Below are 15,543 nucleotides of genomic sequence, written 5' to 3'. Positions count from 1 at the left end.
TGTATACCTGGTTTTCCCTTCCTGATATAGCCGGCTTTCCCGCTGCCTCTCGGAACACACCTTGGTCTCTTTGGCAGGCTCCCTCTTCTTGGGCTGCCTCTTGAAATTCATGTTCCTTATGGCCTTCTGTATTCTCTTCTTCTCACTCCCTCTGAATAAGCTCTTCCATTACCCAGGGGTTCAACTGCCACCTACTTGGGACAGTCCCCAATAACTCTTGAGCCTACATCTCTTTCTTGAGCTCCAGATCTATATTTTCAGTTGCTTTCAGGGCTCTTATATAGCATCTTAGGGGCACTATAAATTCTACACAGTTTATCACTCTCCTCCCCGCTCAGAGAAGGCTGCCATCACCCATCTAGTTGTCCAAGCCAGAAACCAAGGGGTCACCCCGACTCCTCTTTGAACCTCATCCCACAGTCCATCAATCAAATTCTTTTAAGTCAATCTCCTTAATGTTCTTTGATTCTTTCTCGGCATTTCCCCTGTTACTATCTTAATTGAGACTTCTTTATTTCTTGCACAGATTGCTGCCTCGGCCTCCTAAGTAGTCTGCCTCGCTAGGGCACACTATTGCTAGAAGAATCTTTCTATAATGCAAATCTGTCTATGCCACTCTCCTTCTTCAAAATCCTGTGGTAGCCTCCCACTGCTTCAGGGTGGAACTCAAAGTCTTTAGCATAGCACATGACCCTCTCATGACCTGGCCTCTTTAATTCATCTCTCCTTGATGCCCACCCCGGCACGGCTGCTGCCATATGGGATGATTTGCAGTTCTCAGAAGCCATAGTGCTCTCTTGCCTCCTTCCATTGCACTCTCTCCAGAGCCTGACATGCCACTGTTCCTCCACCCCCTCCCCGGCTGGGTGTTTCTTATTCTTCAAGATGCACCTAAGGCATCGCTTCCTTCTATGAATCCACCCTTCCTCAGTCAGGGCTCAGTGCCTCTCTGTGCTCCCATGGTGCCCTGGTCCTGCCCCTGTTGTGACACTTACTGATTATACTGCAATTATCAGTTTCAATTTCTTTTCTTTCCACTACACTCTCAGCCCTTTCAGGGCAATAACCTCTGTGTATTTCTCTGTAAATCACAGAAGCTAGCACAGTGCTTGGCACACGGACTTAAAAGTTGAAAGTGTAATGAGTGTACATATAAGAATGTCTGCCATGCTTCTTAGATAAGCTATCTTGAGTACAGAAAGGAGGTCTTACTTTCAGTCCTTACTTATTTTCAGTTAAGTCAATGCTTTCTTCTTCCTTCTTTATAGCATTGGATAATAAATGAATGTTTGGTTTTCAGAGTGAGCAACCACTAGGACGGTGATTTTGCATCTCAAATACTTCTACAAGGGTTCTCTTTCTCCCTCCCTCCCTCCCTCCCTCTCTCCCTTCCTCCCTCCCTCTCTCCCTTCCTTCCTTCTTTCCTTCCCTGTTTTAGGTTTATTTCACACAACTGAAGCATAGTTGATTTACAATGCTGTGTTAGTTTTGGGTGTACAGCAAACTGATTCAGTGTATATATATATATATATATATATACACTGAATTACTTTTCAGATTCTTTTCCATTATAGGTTATTACAATAAGTTGAATATAGTTCCCTGTGTTATACAGTAGGTCCTTGTTGTTTACCTATTTTATATACAGTAGTGTGTATCTGTTAATCCTTAACTCCTAAATTATCCTTCCCCCCATCTCATTTTCTTCAAATGGATCTCTTTTTGAACAATAAAAAAATATGGCTATAAATGCAACTCATACCTATTATAGAAATACTGGGCAAATACAGAAAAATCACAAAGAAAATAAAACTGGCCAGCAATCTCACCGCCCAGAGACGTCCACTGTGTTCCTCTGGAGTCTCTTCTAATCTGCTTTCTGGTATGCTCACACACTGCCTTGCTCTCCATCCCCTCACTGCTTCTATGGCACAGGGGCTGAACTGGGCTGTGATACCCTGGGGCAAGCCGACGTCATTCATTCCAGCAGAATTCAACACAGCATGAGTCACAGAACAAAATAAGAAGACCCTGTGGAGCAGCCGTTTTAAGGAGTGAACTTCCATCTGAGATTGGGCTTCTCTTGGAGAGAGCTGTTCTTCATCTTCAAACCCTACTGGAAAGTAACCTTGCCTTTAAGTAAGCATAAGTAACCTATGCTGCAAAGTAACCTTACCTTTAAGTGAAAACCGTCTGGATTTTCACTTATCTGTTGGATGAGACTCAGTCCACTCTGGCAAAGATTTCTTTTCAAGTGGTGTATTAAGTTCACAGGAATAACTTTCAATCTTATTATTAAACTATTTCAATTCCTATGGCTTTGAAAATAGGGGGGAAAATCCCCAACCTTCAGCTTTAGGATTTATTTCAAATCCCACACACCTGGCAGGTTGCCTCAAAGCTCACCACCATGCTGGTATCTCAAGACTAAACATACTCTCTTAACATCAAGGAAAAGGATAAATCTCTGATGTTTAAATTCAGGAATGCAACCCAGGAAGGATCGAGCATTGTTTTGATTATTAGCAATCCATGGAAAAATATGTGCCCTTTTCCTAGTGTTAATACCACTAAGTCTCCCTGGAATTCCAAGTTCTCTGCTGCCCAGGCTTGCCGTTTCCCCTTGAATAGCCCCTACATGGGGAGTTTCCATCAGAAGCTCAGGACGACTGTATCTTGCCTCAAGGAAGGCAGCAAGCCCCCCTCCCCCATACACACGATTTCAATTCACCTTATCAGCAGGCAGGCAGGCAGAGGCACAGTGACAGCCTAAAACACCTCTGGACCACCTACCTGTGTGGCAGCAGCAAGTGCTGAGAGAGCCTTGGGAGCACTGGGAATGGGCACGGACACTAGTGACTCGGGTCAAGGTTCCTGTCTGGGAATCGGGAGGAGGTTGAAGAAGGAGATATAGGTATGGAGACGACAGCTCAAAATATTCTGACACTTGGAATGCTTACACCTAAACTCCTCAAGAACAGGGCCCCTCTTGCCTGGGTTTAAGAGAGTTTTGCCTAAGAAACAGGAGGACCAGCTGGTAGTCAGAAAACAGTGTAATCAGCACTGAGATGGGGTGGATACAGGTTGCCCAGGGGAGCACATGGAAGGGGCACATTACCTGGACTCCAGGAAGGCTCCTCTGAGGAAGTGATTCCTACCTGAGTTGTATCTTAAATGACTCGTGGAGAGCAAGGTAGAAAAAGCTGGAATGGGTATTTCCAGGACACAGGAGCAGCATTTGCAAAGACAAAGAGGTGGGACAACATGGTGCCTTCTGGAAATTACCAGTTATTTGTCACGGTGGAAATACAGAGGTACATGTTGGGGAGGGGACTGGCATGAATCTGGAAGGTTCTGCAGGGAAGGTCTTGTGTGCCATGAGTTTGGAATAAGAGAAGAGTCACCACTTCGTTGATTTTCACAACTGGTGTGTGCCCTAAACTGAGTCACTGATGAACAAAGGATATGCACTACAGAGAGAGGGTTTCAGTATTATCAATCACACTCCCAACACTTTAAAAAAATCGATTCAAGCTAACATTCTAATGGGTAGTGTGGTCATCTCAAATATAATTTTAGCTAGAGCGTCACTTTCCTTAGCTTTGGGCTTACATGTCCAAGTGACATCTTCCTTGGTGCTTCTCACAAGTATATTCGACGTAATATATCCTAAACAGAACTCAAACACCCCTACTCCTGCCCCTTCCAATCTCCCATCTCGTTCAATGTCACTCCACCCCCCTTTTTACTCCAGTCAGTAAACTAGGAATCATGCCTGCTGCCCCCCCACCCCCAAGTCCTGCTGATGTCTCACAACCACCTTCCCCTCTTCATCCTCCCCTCTCCATCCTACTGCTACCCCTTGGGGTCCCTGTTACTGGCATCTCTTGCCTAGATGAATACAACATCTTCCCCATGGGTTTCCCTGCTTCCATTCTCTGCAAGCAAGAACGATCATGAAGAGGAAATCTGTTCAGATGAGTCCCTTGTGTAAAACCCTTTAATGCTTTCCCATTGCATTTAGAATAAAATCCAGACTTCTGGCTTTGGCCTGTAAGACCCGGTAGGATCTGCTGATTACCGTGCTCTTCAACCTCATCTCATGCTGTTTTTCCCCCTTACTCACTAGGCTTCGGCCCCACTAGCCTTACTGCAATTCCTCAAACACACCAAGCTCTTTCTAGTTCAAGGGCTTTATACACGCTACTCCAGGTCTGTAATGCTTCTCCCTGACCAGCCTGTACAAAACAGGTGCTTCCCTATCATTCAAGTTCTCAGTCCCTCATTTACTTCCTTCCTAATCTTTATTGTAATTGGCAAGGATTCCATTGTTTGTCTCTCTCTTTCCCTCCCTCCCTCTCCTCTTTTTTTTTTTGGTCTGTTACCTCTCACTATAATATAAACTCCATGAAGCAAGGGAATTAATATGTCTTTTAGAAAACTGAGATAAAACTGTCAACGAAAGGTCAGTGTCTGGCCTAGAGTAGGTGCTTAAGAAATATTTACCAAGTGAACAATAGTATAACCATATTAGAAATTCACCCCAATTATCACTCTCCAGAATGTTGTTAATTGGGCTTTCTAAACTTAAAAAAATTCTTGCTTATAAAACAAGATTAAAATTAATGAAGGAATCATTATACTTTGAGGAAGCTTAATTCAAATCTGGGCTCCAACAGATTATTTTATTCATGTGTGGTACTCCATGGAGAATTAAAAAAAAACTACCATGGATGCAAATTCATTTATTTTAAAAAATCATGACAATAACAGAGCAATACTACATGCCTTATTTAATGTGGAAAATATCTAAAGATCATTATGGCTCTGTTACAATGCATTTATTTAGTCTAACACTCTGGTTCCTTTCCACTATAAATCCACTTTATTTGAAATCTCAGAATGTATAGCCCAAGGCTTTTCCAATGCTAAGACCAACAGATGTGTACAGTGATCTTGATCATATTTTGGAATACCACTAAGAGCATGAAAAAATTCTCAGATAATGTGATCTACATAGTCTTTGTCTATTCTATCTTTTGATCTCCTTATGAATCTACAGTCATAATTTCTAAGCCATTAAGTCCAAGGCAGGAGAAAAAGAATATCAATGAGATGGAGGCAGTTACAAGAACACCTTATTAAGCCAAGTTCATTTCATTTACTATTTTAGGATCAAATGATTTCATAACTTCCTAAAAAGGAATAAACAAATAAATAATTTGTTTTTTTAATCAGAAATAAAGAGAAATAAAGAAAACATTAAATTAGTAAAAAAATTTTTTTTAACTTAAGAATTAATTATTTGTTTTAAATGAACACTGCAATTCTTGTTGGCTGGAAATTGCTGGAATATGCTCTGTTCTTTGCACATGTTACATGACCGTCTTCATGTTCCCCTTGCAGGATACCTCCTCACTTATCAACTTGCTAAAGACTTGCTTCTTTTGTAAACACCTTTGTATTTCCTTCCTCTGTATTCTTATAGAATCTTGGAAGTATGTCTATATTGCAGCAAAGCACTGTCCTTTTTTTTTTTTTTGCATTACGCAGGCCTCTCACTGCTGTGGCCTCTCCCGTTGTGGAGCACAGGCTCCGGACGCGCAGGCTCAGCGGCCATGGCTCACGGGCCCAGCCGCTCCGCGGCATGTGGGATCTTCCCAGACTGGGCCTTGTCCCCTGCATCAGCAGGCGGATTCTCAACCACTGCGCCACCAGGGAAGCCCAGCACTGTCCATTTTTAATTTCTATGTGTGTACCCCACCAAGAGAAGCTTAAAGACTTGCCTACCCCTCTTTGTATCCCCAGTCCCTAGCACAGTGCCTGGTGCATACTAGGTATTCACTGAACATTTACTGCAAAAATGAGTAAGTCATCTCTATTATTCCTTCACCTAAGACCTACACGTTTGGTGACCATATTTTATAACCCTAATATTGACAAACATGACATCATGAAGGATTTTCATACCATTTCTAGATGGATCAAACAGAAATATGCCAATTTTAATGTCAAGATTTTTGAGACATTTCAATGGGCAGCTGGAGGCAATATTTGTTATCTTGACTACCCTAGAAAATGTGAGATCTCAAGTTGCCATAACTGTGAAAGATGAAAACGGGTGGGGACCTTAAGTCTGTGAGGGCAGATATCTGTCTAATCCTGGCCTCCTTCTCCATCACCACCCACCCACCCATGCAATCTCTGCACCCCTTCTCACCTCCACATGCTCCAGCCTTTTTTCCACTGAAATGACAGAACAGTAATAACTGACCTCCTGGAGACCTCGCTAATCCTGAATTACAGATAGGTCTAGTATAGGAGATAAAGACCTCAGAGCAACATGCTCCTAGAGACATTATCAAAACTCTCTAGTTTGGATTAAATAAAGAAAAGGCTGTCTTAGATTCATGAAAAAAAATTGAAATACAGATTATTTTCAGAGAACTATGCTCTGTTGTTTTTTTTTTTTTTCAGTCACACACGGGAGCTCCAAACATGACCATCAAATAAATCACTCAAAACTGACTTGGAAAAGAATGCTTTAGAAATGGACAAAATGGAATTGAAATTAACATGCCAGCTATTTCACTGTTGACAAGTCCAAGAAAGTTCTGTGGTCTTTACATTTTAAAAGCTGTTGGGATGTACATCAGAACACTATAATTGAGAAGAAATTAGAAACATCCTAGAGAACCAAAAGCAGTTGGTTACCTATATAACATGGTACAGCCACAGAAGGCAAAATGATGCAAAAGTTGACTTAAAACATTCACTGTATATTATATGGAAAAAAGTAGTTTGTAGAGCTGACTATAGATGCCATTTTTGTGTAAAAATTACATGTGCATATTTAAGCATAGAAAAAGCCTGGAATAGGACTTTCCTGGTGGCACAGTGGTTAAGAATCCACCTGGGGACATGGGTTCAAGCCCTGGTCCAGGAGGATCCCACATGCCACAGAGTAGCTAAGCCCATGCGCCACAACTACTGAGCCCACATGCCACAACTACTGAAGCCCACACGCCTAGAGCCCGTGCTCCACAACAAGAAAAGCCACCACAATGAGAAGCCCGCGCACCGCAATGAAGAGTAGCCCCCACTCACCAGAACTAGAGAAAAGCCTGTGCGCAGCAATGAAGACCTGACGCAGCCAAAAATAAATAATTTATTTTAAAAATAATTTTTTAAGAAAAGAAAAAGCCTAGAATATACATGGGAAGATAAACAGCAGCAACTCAGTGAAGTGTACTTCTTTTTGCTTATTAGAATTCTTTTAATTTCAAATGAATCTGCATTGCTTTTATCATTAGAAAGTATAATATGCTTGTTTTAGCCTATTTGGTTCTTTCTTTTTAATCTTTTTTCACATTATTAAAATACACGGCTTATGAAAGTTTGCTTAAAAGTAAATGTGATCTAAACTCCTCTCCTCATCATACAGAATTTGATTGATTGTGTTAAAATTAAAGCAGATTTCTGAATTCTGGGCTGTGAAAATGTGAATGAGAGGCAAAAATCCAGCAACTTTCACGAGTGTTAGGAAAACTAAAAGGAAAGCGTATTTATTGACTTCACATACAATCAAAGTTGCAACATCACCCTCCCTATTCTGTGCATTGTAAGGGTTTTAGTCTGGAAGAGGTCCTAAAGCCTGAAATACTCTCTAATGTGCAACAATGAAATACATCATGACATGGTATCACAGGTTTCTATGAGCAAACACTCCATGTTTCCCAAGCTCCACCTATCATCACTGATAAAGCCCAATTTCTTTCTAGAGAGATGCACTGCTATGAGGAAAGATACATAAGCCATTGTCTCTTTCTTTCAGGAAATCTGCCATAAAGATGGGGGATTATTTCATATACTATATATATTCTTCAGGTTTCCATTTTTTCAAATGATTAGTTTTCTGCCAAATAATTTTACACGCCTTCTCCCCTCCAATTCTTACGACTTTTGAGGTAGGAACCCCTCCCATTCAACAGGTAAAAAGACCGAGGCACACAAAGATTAATTTGCACGAAGCAGGGAAGTGGGAGGGCTAGGTCAGGAATGCAGTTCTACAAGTCTGCAGCTGCAGTGCTTTTATGACCATTACATGACATTACACCCCCTCTACTCCCCTCCCCCCCAAAAAACCCCGACAAAGTAAGGGCTACAGGCAGTAGTATAGCGATTAAGAGGAAACCAATACTACCTAGAGCCAGGAGAAGCAGAGAAGCCTCCATGAAGTGAGCACGACTTGATCGGAGTCTTGAAAGGCAGAAATGCAGTATCAGGAGAGAGAAGGAAGTCCAGGAGAAAGCACTCTTCCCTCCTGAGTACAAATATGGTTTGGATGTCCCTGAGTCCTCTTGTATGAAAGACTGGGATGGACTGCCCAACCCACAAGAAGGAACCTGACAATATTTTATGATTAGAATGAAATCGTAGCAATTTAAAGTAAGGAAAGCATTCTTTTTTTTCTTATCATTACTGGTACTCTCCTCTCCCACCGTTCAGCAACAATTTTGAAAAGGGATAAGGAAAAAAAAAATCTGTCCCTAAATAAAACCTAAGAGGACAATGAACTACTTTAAAAAAAATTCACAGTACTCACTGAAAAGGAAAATGTCTCTGGGTTAAGAAACTGGGCCAAACTTGCAGAAATAATTGTGTCATGGGTGTGGAACTGAATTTCAATTTATAAGTGGAAAAAAAAGCCATTAAGAGAAATAGATGATAAGGGAATAAAATGAACCAGATGAATTCATGAAGGAAGTGAATCAGTAAGTCTTCTGCTTGAACAGTCTCCTCATGTTTGGTGCAAAAGCATTTACCTCTAGGTTTTTCTCCTCACAAAAAAGCCAAAAAGAAAAAAAAAAAAGGAAAGAAAACAATTTCTTTTGACCTTGGTTTTTCCCAAATTATAATCATATATATGTAAAGTGGTATTTCTTGTGAAATGCTTTATAACAATTTACCCATAAGAAGGAGCGGGGCGGGGGGGGGGGGGGGTGACCTTTTCACTTTAGTTCCTCTTTATCCTTAAGGATCTAGAAGAACTCAAACTCTTCAGCCATCTAGCTGTCTCCAATTCTGCTCATCCTATTTTCTCTTAAATCTCCTCTAATCAGGCTTCCACCCCACCACTCCAATAAAATGACACTCACCAACGTGACCTGTAACTTACATGTTACTAAATCCAGGGCTCAACAATCAATTGTCTCTTGTCAGATCAGCTGCAATTGATAACATTTGATCACTCCATCCTCTGATACGTTTCCTTCGCATAGTTTCTAGGACACCACACTCTCTTGGTTTTCTTACCTCCCTGGTTGTTCCTTCTCAGTGTCCTTTTCCTGACCTCTTAATGTTACAGGGTGCCCCAAAGTTCAGTTCTTATTCTTCTGTTCTTTACCCACATTCACATGACCCTTGGTGATCTCACGTATTCTCTTGACTTTACATATCATCACAGGCAGATGGCTCCCAATTATGTATTTCCAGCCCAGCCTTCTTTCCTGAACTCTAGATTCAGAAATCTAACTGCTTACTTGACATCTCCATCTGAACATCTAATAAGGTTCGTTTACTTAACATATCCAAACTGAGCTCCTAATGCCTCCCATCCTCAACCCACCCCCCACAGCCAAACAACAGCAGCAAAACAAACACACCAAAAAAACCAAAACAAAAAAATCCTACCTTACTCATAGATTTCCACATCAGTTAATGGGAACTCCATCCTTTCAGTTTCTCTTTCTCCTTCTCCCCTCTGCCCCAACCCCATCTTATGCCCACCTTAAATCTGTCAGCAAAATCTATTGGCTCTACCTTCAAAATATATTTAGAATTTAATCACTACTCCACGCCTCCACCGTTACCACCCTCGTTCAAGCCACCATTATCTCTTACCTGGATTGTTGGAAAGCCTCCTCATTGGTCCCCCTGCTTCCTCATAGTCAAGATGGCAAGGGTGTTTCCTTTAAAACCTGATAGGTCATGCCACTTCTACGTTCAGACCCCTGCACTGGCTCTCCATCTCTCATAGTCAAAGTCAGTGTCCTTTAATGGCACACAAGACCTTATGCCACCTGTATTGGCAGCAGTTCCCAGCCCTGCCCACCTCTCTAAGCCCCTCCAACTATCCTTCCCTTCAATAACTCTGCTCCAGCCACCTTAATTTCCTTACCATTTCTCACTGTATATATGATGTAATTTACTTATGTATTATGTTTATTGCCAACCCCTCCCTCCACCTCCACCCTGTTAGGATGTAAGTAGAATGTGTGCTCTACAAGAGTGGGAGTCTGTTTTGTACACTGACGTAGCCTAAGAGACTAGCCAATGTGAGGCAGGTGCTCAAATCAAAATTATTTACCAAATGAAGTTCTAGTCTCTTAGCAAACTATAAAGAGCCCAGCCATGTGACTGGACTTGGTCCACTAAAAATCTTACTACATTCCTTTCTCTTAAAAACAGTCTGTGTGGGCTTCCCTGGTGGCGCAGTGGTTGGGAGTCTGCCTGCCGATGCAGGGGACAAGGGTTCGTGCCCCGGTCCGGGAAGATCCCACATGCCGCGGAGCGGCTGGGCCGGTGAGCCATGGTCGCTGAGCCTGCGCGTCCAGAGCCTGCGCTCCGCGGCGGGAGAGGCCGCAGCAGTGAGGCCCGCATACCGCAAAAAAACAAAACAAAAGTCTGTGCCATTTGTTCACCCACTTACCCATCCATTGATCATCCACTCAGTATAAATTCGAGTAACTAAAATATTCTATGCACAGGCATTAGGAACAGAAGTAAAAGACAGGGCCTTTTGTTTTTACATAGGTTAAAGAAACAAGAAATCATCCAAACACACATCAGCCTGTTAATTGCCTTTATAGAAGGAAGTCCTGGGTATAACAAGACCCCACAAGAAAGCTATCTAACTCCCCAGGGCTGGAGAGGCAGAGGCCATTAGGAAAGGCTTTCCAGAAGCTGTGCTCCCTTGGGCTAAGTTTTTAAGGAGTTAGTTAAGGAAAAAAGGTTGGTAGGGAGTGCAGAGGAAGAAGGGAGAAAGTGCTGTTCTCAGCAGAGGACACAGTTTGTCAAAGCACAGATAGTACATGGGAGCCTGAAGCTGGGGGAGCCCAGGCAGCTCAGTGTGGCTAGAGTCCTGGGGTTCAGGGGGTATGTGGAGATATGCAGCTTATAATACTGTGTAATTGGACTTCATCCTGAAGTTAAGGGGTAGCTATTAAAGTTGAATTTCAGGTTTGCATTTTAGAAATACTGGTAGCCAAGTAGTGTGGTAAAATGGGGCATTGAGAAAGACCATATAGATAGTTGTAGAATTTTAACTGAGTTAGAAACCTAGTATAAATTGGTAAGGTAAAGAGCTCCAAGAACTTTAATTCTTGACTCAAAGTAACCTTTGATAATAATGAAAGATCATTATCATTATTATTATTTACCATTTTTTAGAAGACTTAAAAGACGAGGCCATTAAGGGACAGATGGGCGAAGACATTCTTAAAACACATACTGATTCAACCCCGAATCCCAAATGAAGTGGAACAAAGAAAAAACATTCATGAAGAAAACCACCATCAATGTCACTCTCTAGTCAACAGGGAGCTCACAATGGTAGTCCCAGGCCTCATGTGCCAAAAGGAATATCCAATCCATGCATCATCTCCTCACTCCCATCCCTTTCTGAACACCTCGCATTCTTTCCAAAAGACATCAACACTCAATAGCTACTTGTCACTCTGGAGTTCCAGTAACCCTCAGGGCATTGTAACAGTGAAATCGTTCTTTGTCCTTAAAGTAAGAGGGAGGGATCATCTGAATCACAGGAATGGTTACCTCAACCAAGTTTATTTCGCGAGGGCACAAAAGATCTTTTTCAATTGTCTTCTTTCACAACCTGCCTTGCTAGCCAAGCCTTAGAGGTCAGTTTGTTTTGGAAGACCACTGTAGGCAATTGGAAAAGAACCAGAACTATCCCTGGCACTGATACAGAACTGAACTTTCACAGGTAAATAAAAGCTACACATTCTCTGCTTTCTAGTTTCAGTCACACTGCCTGAGAATTTGTTAATGAGTGATTTTCACATCTCCCAAGTGTTTATTCCAAAAGTTCAAAAAGGAGAAATAGAAATCAGGCACAAAGAAATCCTAGGTATGAGAACCAAATACCTATTTCTCTTTTAGGGCAACACTAGGAATTTGGAAAGTTGATGCAAAATCAAGGCACAAAACACTTTGGGCAACAGTATGTGTGTGTGTAATTTACAAAGTCGAACCCACCTAAGAAAACCGGGGACAGGAAAACGAGGGGAAATCTAAAATGGGAGTAAAGCTAAATAAGGCTCCAAGCACACAGAACAAAACTCATAAAGTAGGTCAGGTGTGTGTATGTGCAAATGTGCATGTACATTTAGTTGTGCCGGCACAGGACTGGAGTATTTGATGTTATCTGCCTAACCTCTCTGTTATAATACTGTTTTCACAAACAAGTTACATATAGAAACAAAAGTCACTTTTTTTTGGTGGGGGGGGACAGATCTATGTACAAATTTTATTTGCATCCACTTACTATTTCTGTGAGCTTGGGTAAATCACTTAACTTCCCTAAGGTTAACTTCCTTATTTTTATCTTTTAATTCAAGTACAGTTGATTTACAATGTTGTGTTAGTTTCAGGTGTACAGCAGTGATTCAGTTATCTCTATCTTTCTATCTAACTATCTACCTATTATTTTTCAGATTCATTTCCCTTATAGGTAGAATCAAAAGTCACTTTTGAGGTGATTTTAAAATATTTATTGAACTTCCAAAAATGATACTAACCTTTTGGAACAAATTGTGGCTTTCAATGGTTTGTTTCAAAATATCTAATGCAGGGACGTTACACTGTGAAACTTGAAGTTTAAGCACCAATTCTGAAATGCATTAAAAGGCAAGTTTTCCTTTTTGGGTCCTTTTGCTGAACAGTGATTTTCTATGAAGGTAAGAAGAAGAATAGTTTCTCAGGGATTGCTCAAGTGTTCTGAATTTAAATCTCTAACCTCTGGGGAGAGCTTCTTATAGAGAAAGAAGGCAAATTTGTTAATTGGGTAGTAAAAGATTTTGGATCACTCTTTAAATCCTGCTGTTACTTTTCCTCTAAAAATGATAACATTTTTACCTTATAGAGTTTGTTTGGGGGTGGGGCACATCAAATGGTTCTTGCTTTTGTTTCAAATGGTTCTTGCTTTTGTTTCCCCAGGAGTGAAAATCTAAGGACAACCAAGGATACTGTATAACTCAAGTATAACAAAGCATATATAACATATATATATATATATTTAAAAAAAAACAATAATTTAAAATTTGTAGTTTGAGGATTTCTTATTTTGAATAGCAAATCTGTTTTAAAATATGTAAACCATGATATCCTTCTAAACAACTTTATTTTTTTTAACCTATTAGTAAAGAAAACAATCCTCCTGATTGCTTCCTCTAATATGATGATAATGCCTAAAGCCATCATTTTAAGTAAATGTATGGTTTGAGTCAAAACAAGTGGCAACCCTAGCAAGCTGGAAAATAGGCTTTATCTCAAAAAACAAAACCAAAAAAGTCTGTTCATAAGGAAAAGACAAAAAAGACTTAAATCCAAATGGAAAAAAAATAATAGAAAGTAACAGAGACTTGAGAAAATGCATTTGGTGTTCTCATCTGTTAAATGGGAATAATCATCGCATTTACCTCACAGGGTTGTGAAGAGGATTAAATAAACTCATTAACATTCAAACATGGAAAATAGTGTCTAGGCCCTTATTGAATACTCAATAAATATTAGTGCTAATTATTATTATTACTATTGGCAATGGCTCATGTTATTAGATTGTCTCTTGCTTTTCTACTAGGGAAACAGTCTTAAAGGGATCACAATCTTGTGAAAATCCTGGCTGCCGAGAAATGACAGCCTGATTTCACAGAGGAAGTACACTAAAAAAATTGCTCAAGATTCCCCAAATCCAGAAGTAAGAAGAGGTCATTACTGAGGGATCAGTGTTTCTGATTTGTGAAGGGAAGGCTATCAGCTAAAAAAGAGATAAGGCTTGTTCTGCATTTTCCAGAGAGCTGGACTTGAATTAAATGGTGTAAGTTCCAGAGGGAAATGTCTGCTCAGCGTAAGAAAGACTCCAACGTCAAAAACTCTCATCTTAAAAATGGATAGGCTGCCTAGAAGGGTAGAGTACACTGTTACTGAGTGTGAAAGTAGGAGTTTCATCAGCCATGGATAATAAAGAAGATTCCTTAGCCAGTCCACGCTAGGTGACAATGACAACGCCAGCACCACAAGGATAGTAACGATAGTTGATACTAACTGCCCAGCACTGCTGTAGGGACTTTACCTACAGTGACCCTTACCTCAGCCACCCAGCTCCACAGCCTGTGTTTTTAACCACTACCTCCCAGCTCGGAATCCTAAGCAAGTTACCTAATCTCTCTGTGCCTCCATGATAAGTGAGGACACATAAAATGAGGATAATATGGCACTAATCTCAGAGGATACTGATGAAGATTAAATGAAACAATACATTTGTTTAGCAGCTAGAACAGTGCCTGACATGTAGCAAGTACTTTATATATACTTTTTAATATAAAGGTCATATCAACTTGTAAGAAAACCTTTTTACTTGGATGGCAAGGTAGGGAAGGCATAAAGAACTGTCTTAGCTACAGTGAGCAATCTGACTCAAAAAAAATTTTTTTTTTTATCAACTAAGTGGAACTCAAGGCTTGCTGATTCAGGATTGAGTCTCTGAACAAAATGAGACATGAAAAATATGGGCAAAACTGCTAAAGTGAGAGTTCTGCAGTGAGATCAGATTCTCTGTATACTTTGTCATGGTTGATTGTAACGTAAGACCTTGGAAAAAACAGCCTATTCCATGACCCACTGCTGACTTCTCTTAGCATCTCCAAGATCTTGGCCAATCACTCAACTCCACTTTCAGCAGAATCCTTATTTGCTTCACACACTTGACTTTACCTAGTTCCCGCTTAACCAATTCCCAAACTTAGGTCAACCCAATCTACTTCTTTTGCACCTGACATCCAATTGCAACCTGTCATCCAACGTGGCCTAATAAAGCTCCTACTCACCCTTGTCCCTCCTTTACAGATTCTCACAGAGGCTGCGTTAAACCTTTACTTCATTCAAGCTTCCAAATCTACTGCCCCACCCTCAAACATCCTACACTCCTTAAAAATTGGAAAATAGAAGCAATCAGATACAAATTCTTTTCACGTTTCATATACACCTTCCTCCAAACCCCTAAACTCCTGCAACACAAATCAGTTCAACATTTACTGCTATCTTTGCTTAGCCTTTTCACTCTCCTTCCTGTTGCAAAAGAAAAAAAAAATTATTCTAGACAACCCTTCCAAGACCAACTCTTTCTTCTATTCTCTGATGCTACTCAGGAAATATCAGTTACATCATCTTCTTCTGTTGTTTTGGCAACTATTCCCCCCAATCTCCCACTTCTCTCTTGGATGTTCAGACTTTTTCTACTCA

At 40.7% G+C, this 15,543-nt stretch overlaps 1 protein-coding gene across 4 annotated transcripts in view; it reads right to left on the bottom strand.

The window, feature by feature from the left end:
• Positions 1 to 15,543, bottom strand: part of PIP5K1B (phosphatidylinositol-4-phosphate 5-kinase type 1 beta) — a 340,838-nt gene that overhangs the window by 246,457 nt on the left and 78,838 nt on the right. The window contains exon 1 of one of the 4 annotated variants that reach the window (XM_067039562.1): positions 1,830 to 1,950. The exons of the other annotated variants lie outside the window; for them this stretch is intronic. The gene's annotated coding sequence lies outside the window, so the exon portion shown is untranslated. Of the gene's footprint in view, positions 1 to 1,829; positions 1,951 to 15,543 lie in introns of those variants that run through there. 4 annotated transcript variants of the gene reach the window in all.

This window comes from Kogia breviceps, chromosome 8 (genome assembly GCF_026419965.1).
Source record: "Kogia breviceps isolate mKogBre1 chromosome 8, mKogBre1 haplotype 1, whole genome shotgun sequence".
In the NCBI taxonomy this organism is placed as follows: Eukaryota; Metazoa; Chordata; class Mammalia; order Artiodactyla; family Physeteridae; genus Kogia; species Kogia breviceps.
Note: the sequence above shows the minus strand (reverse complement) of the source record. Positions and strands in the feature narration are given on the sequence as shown.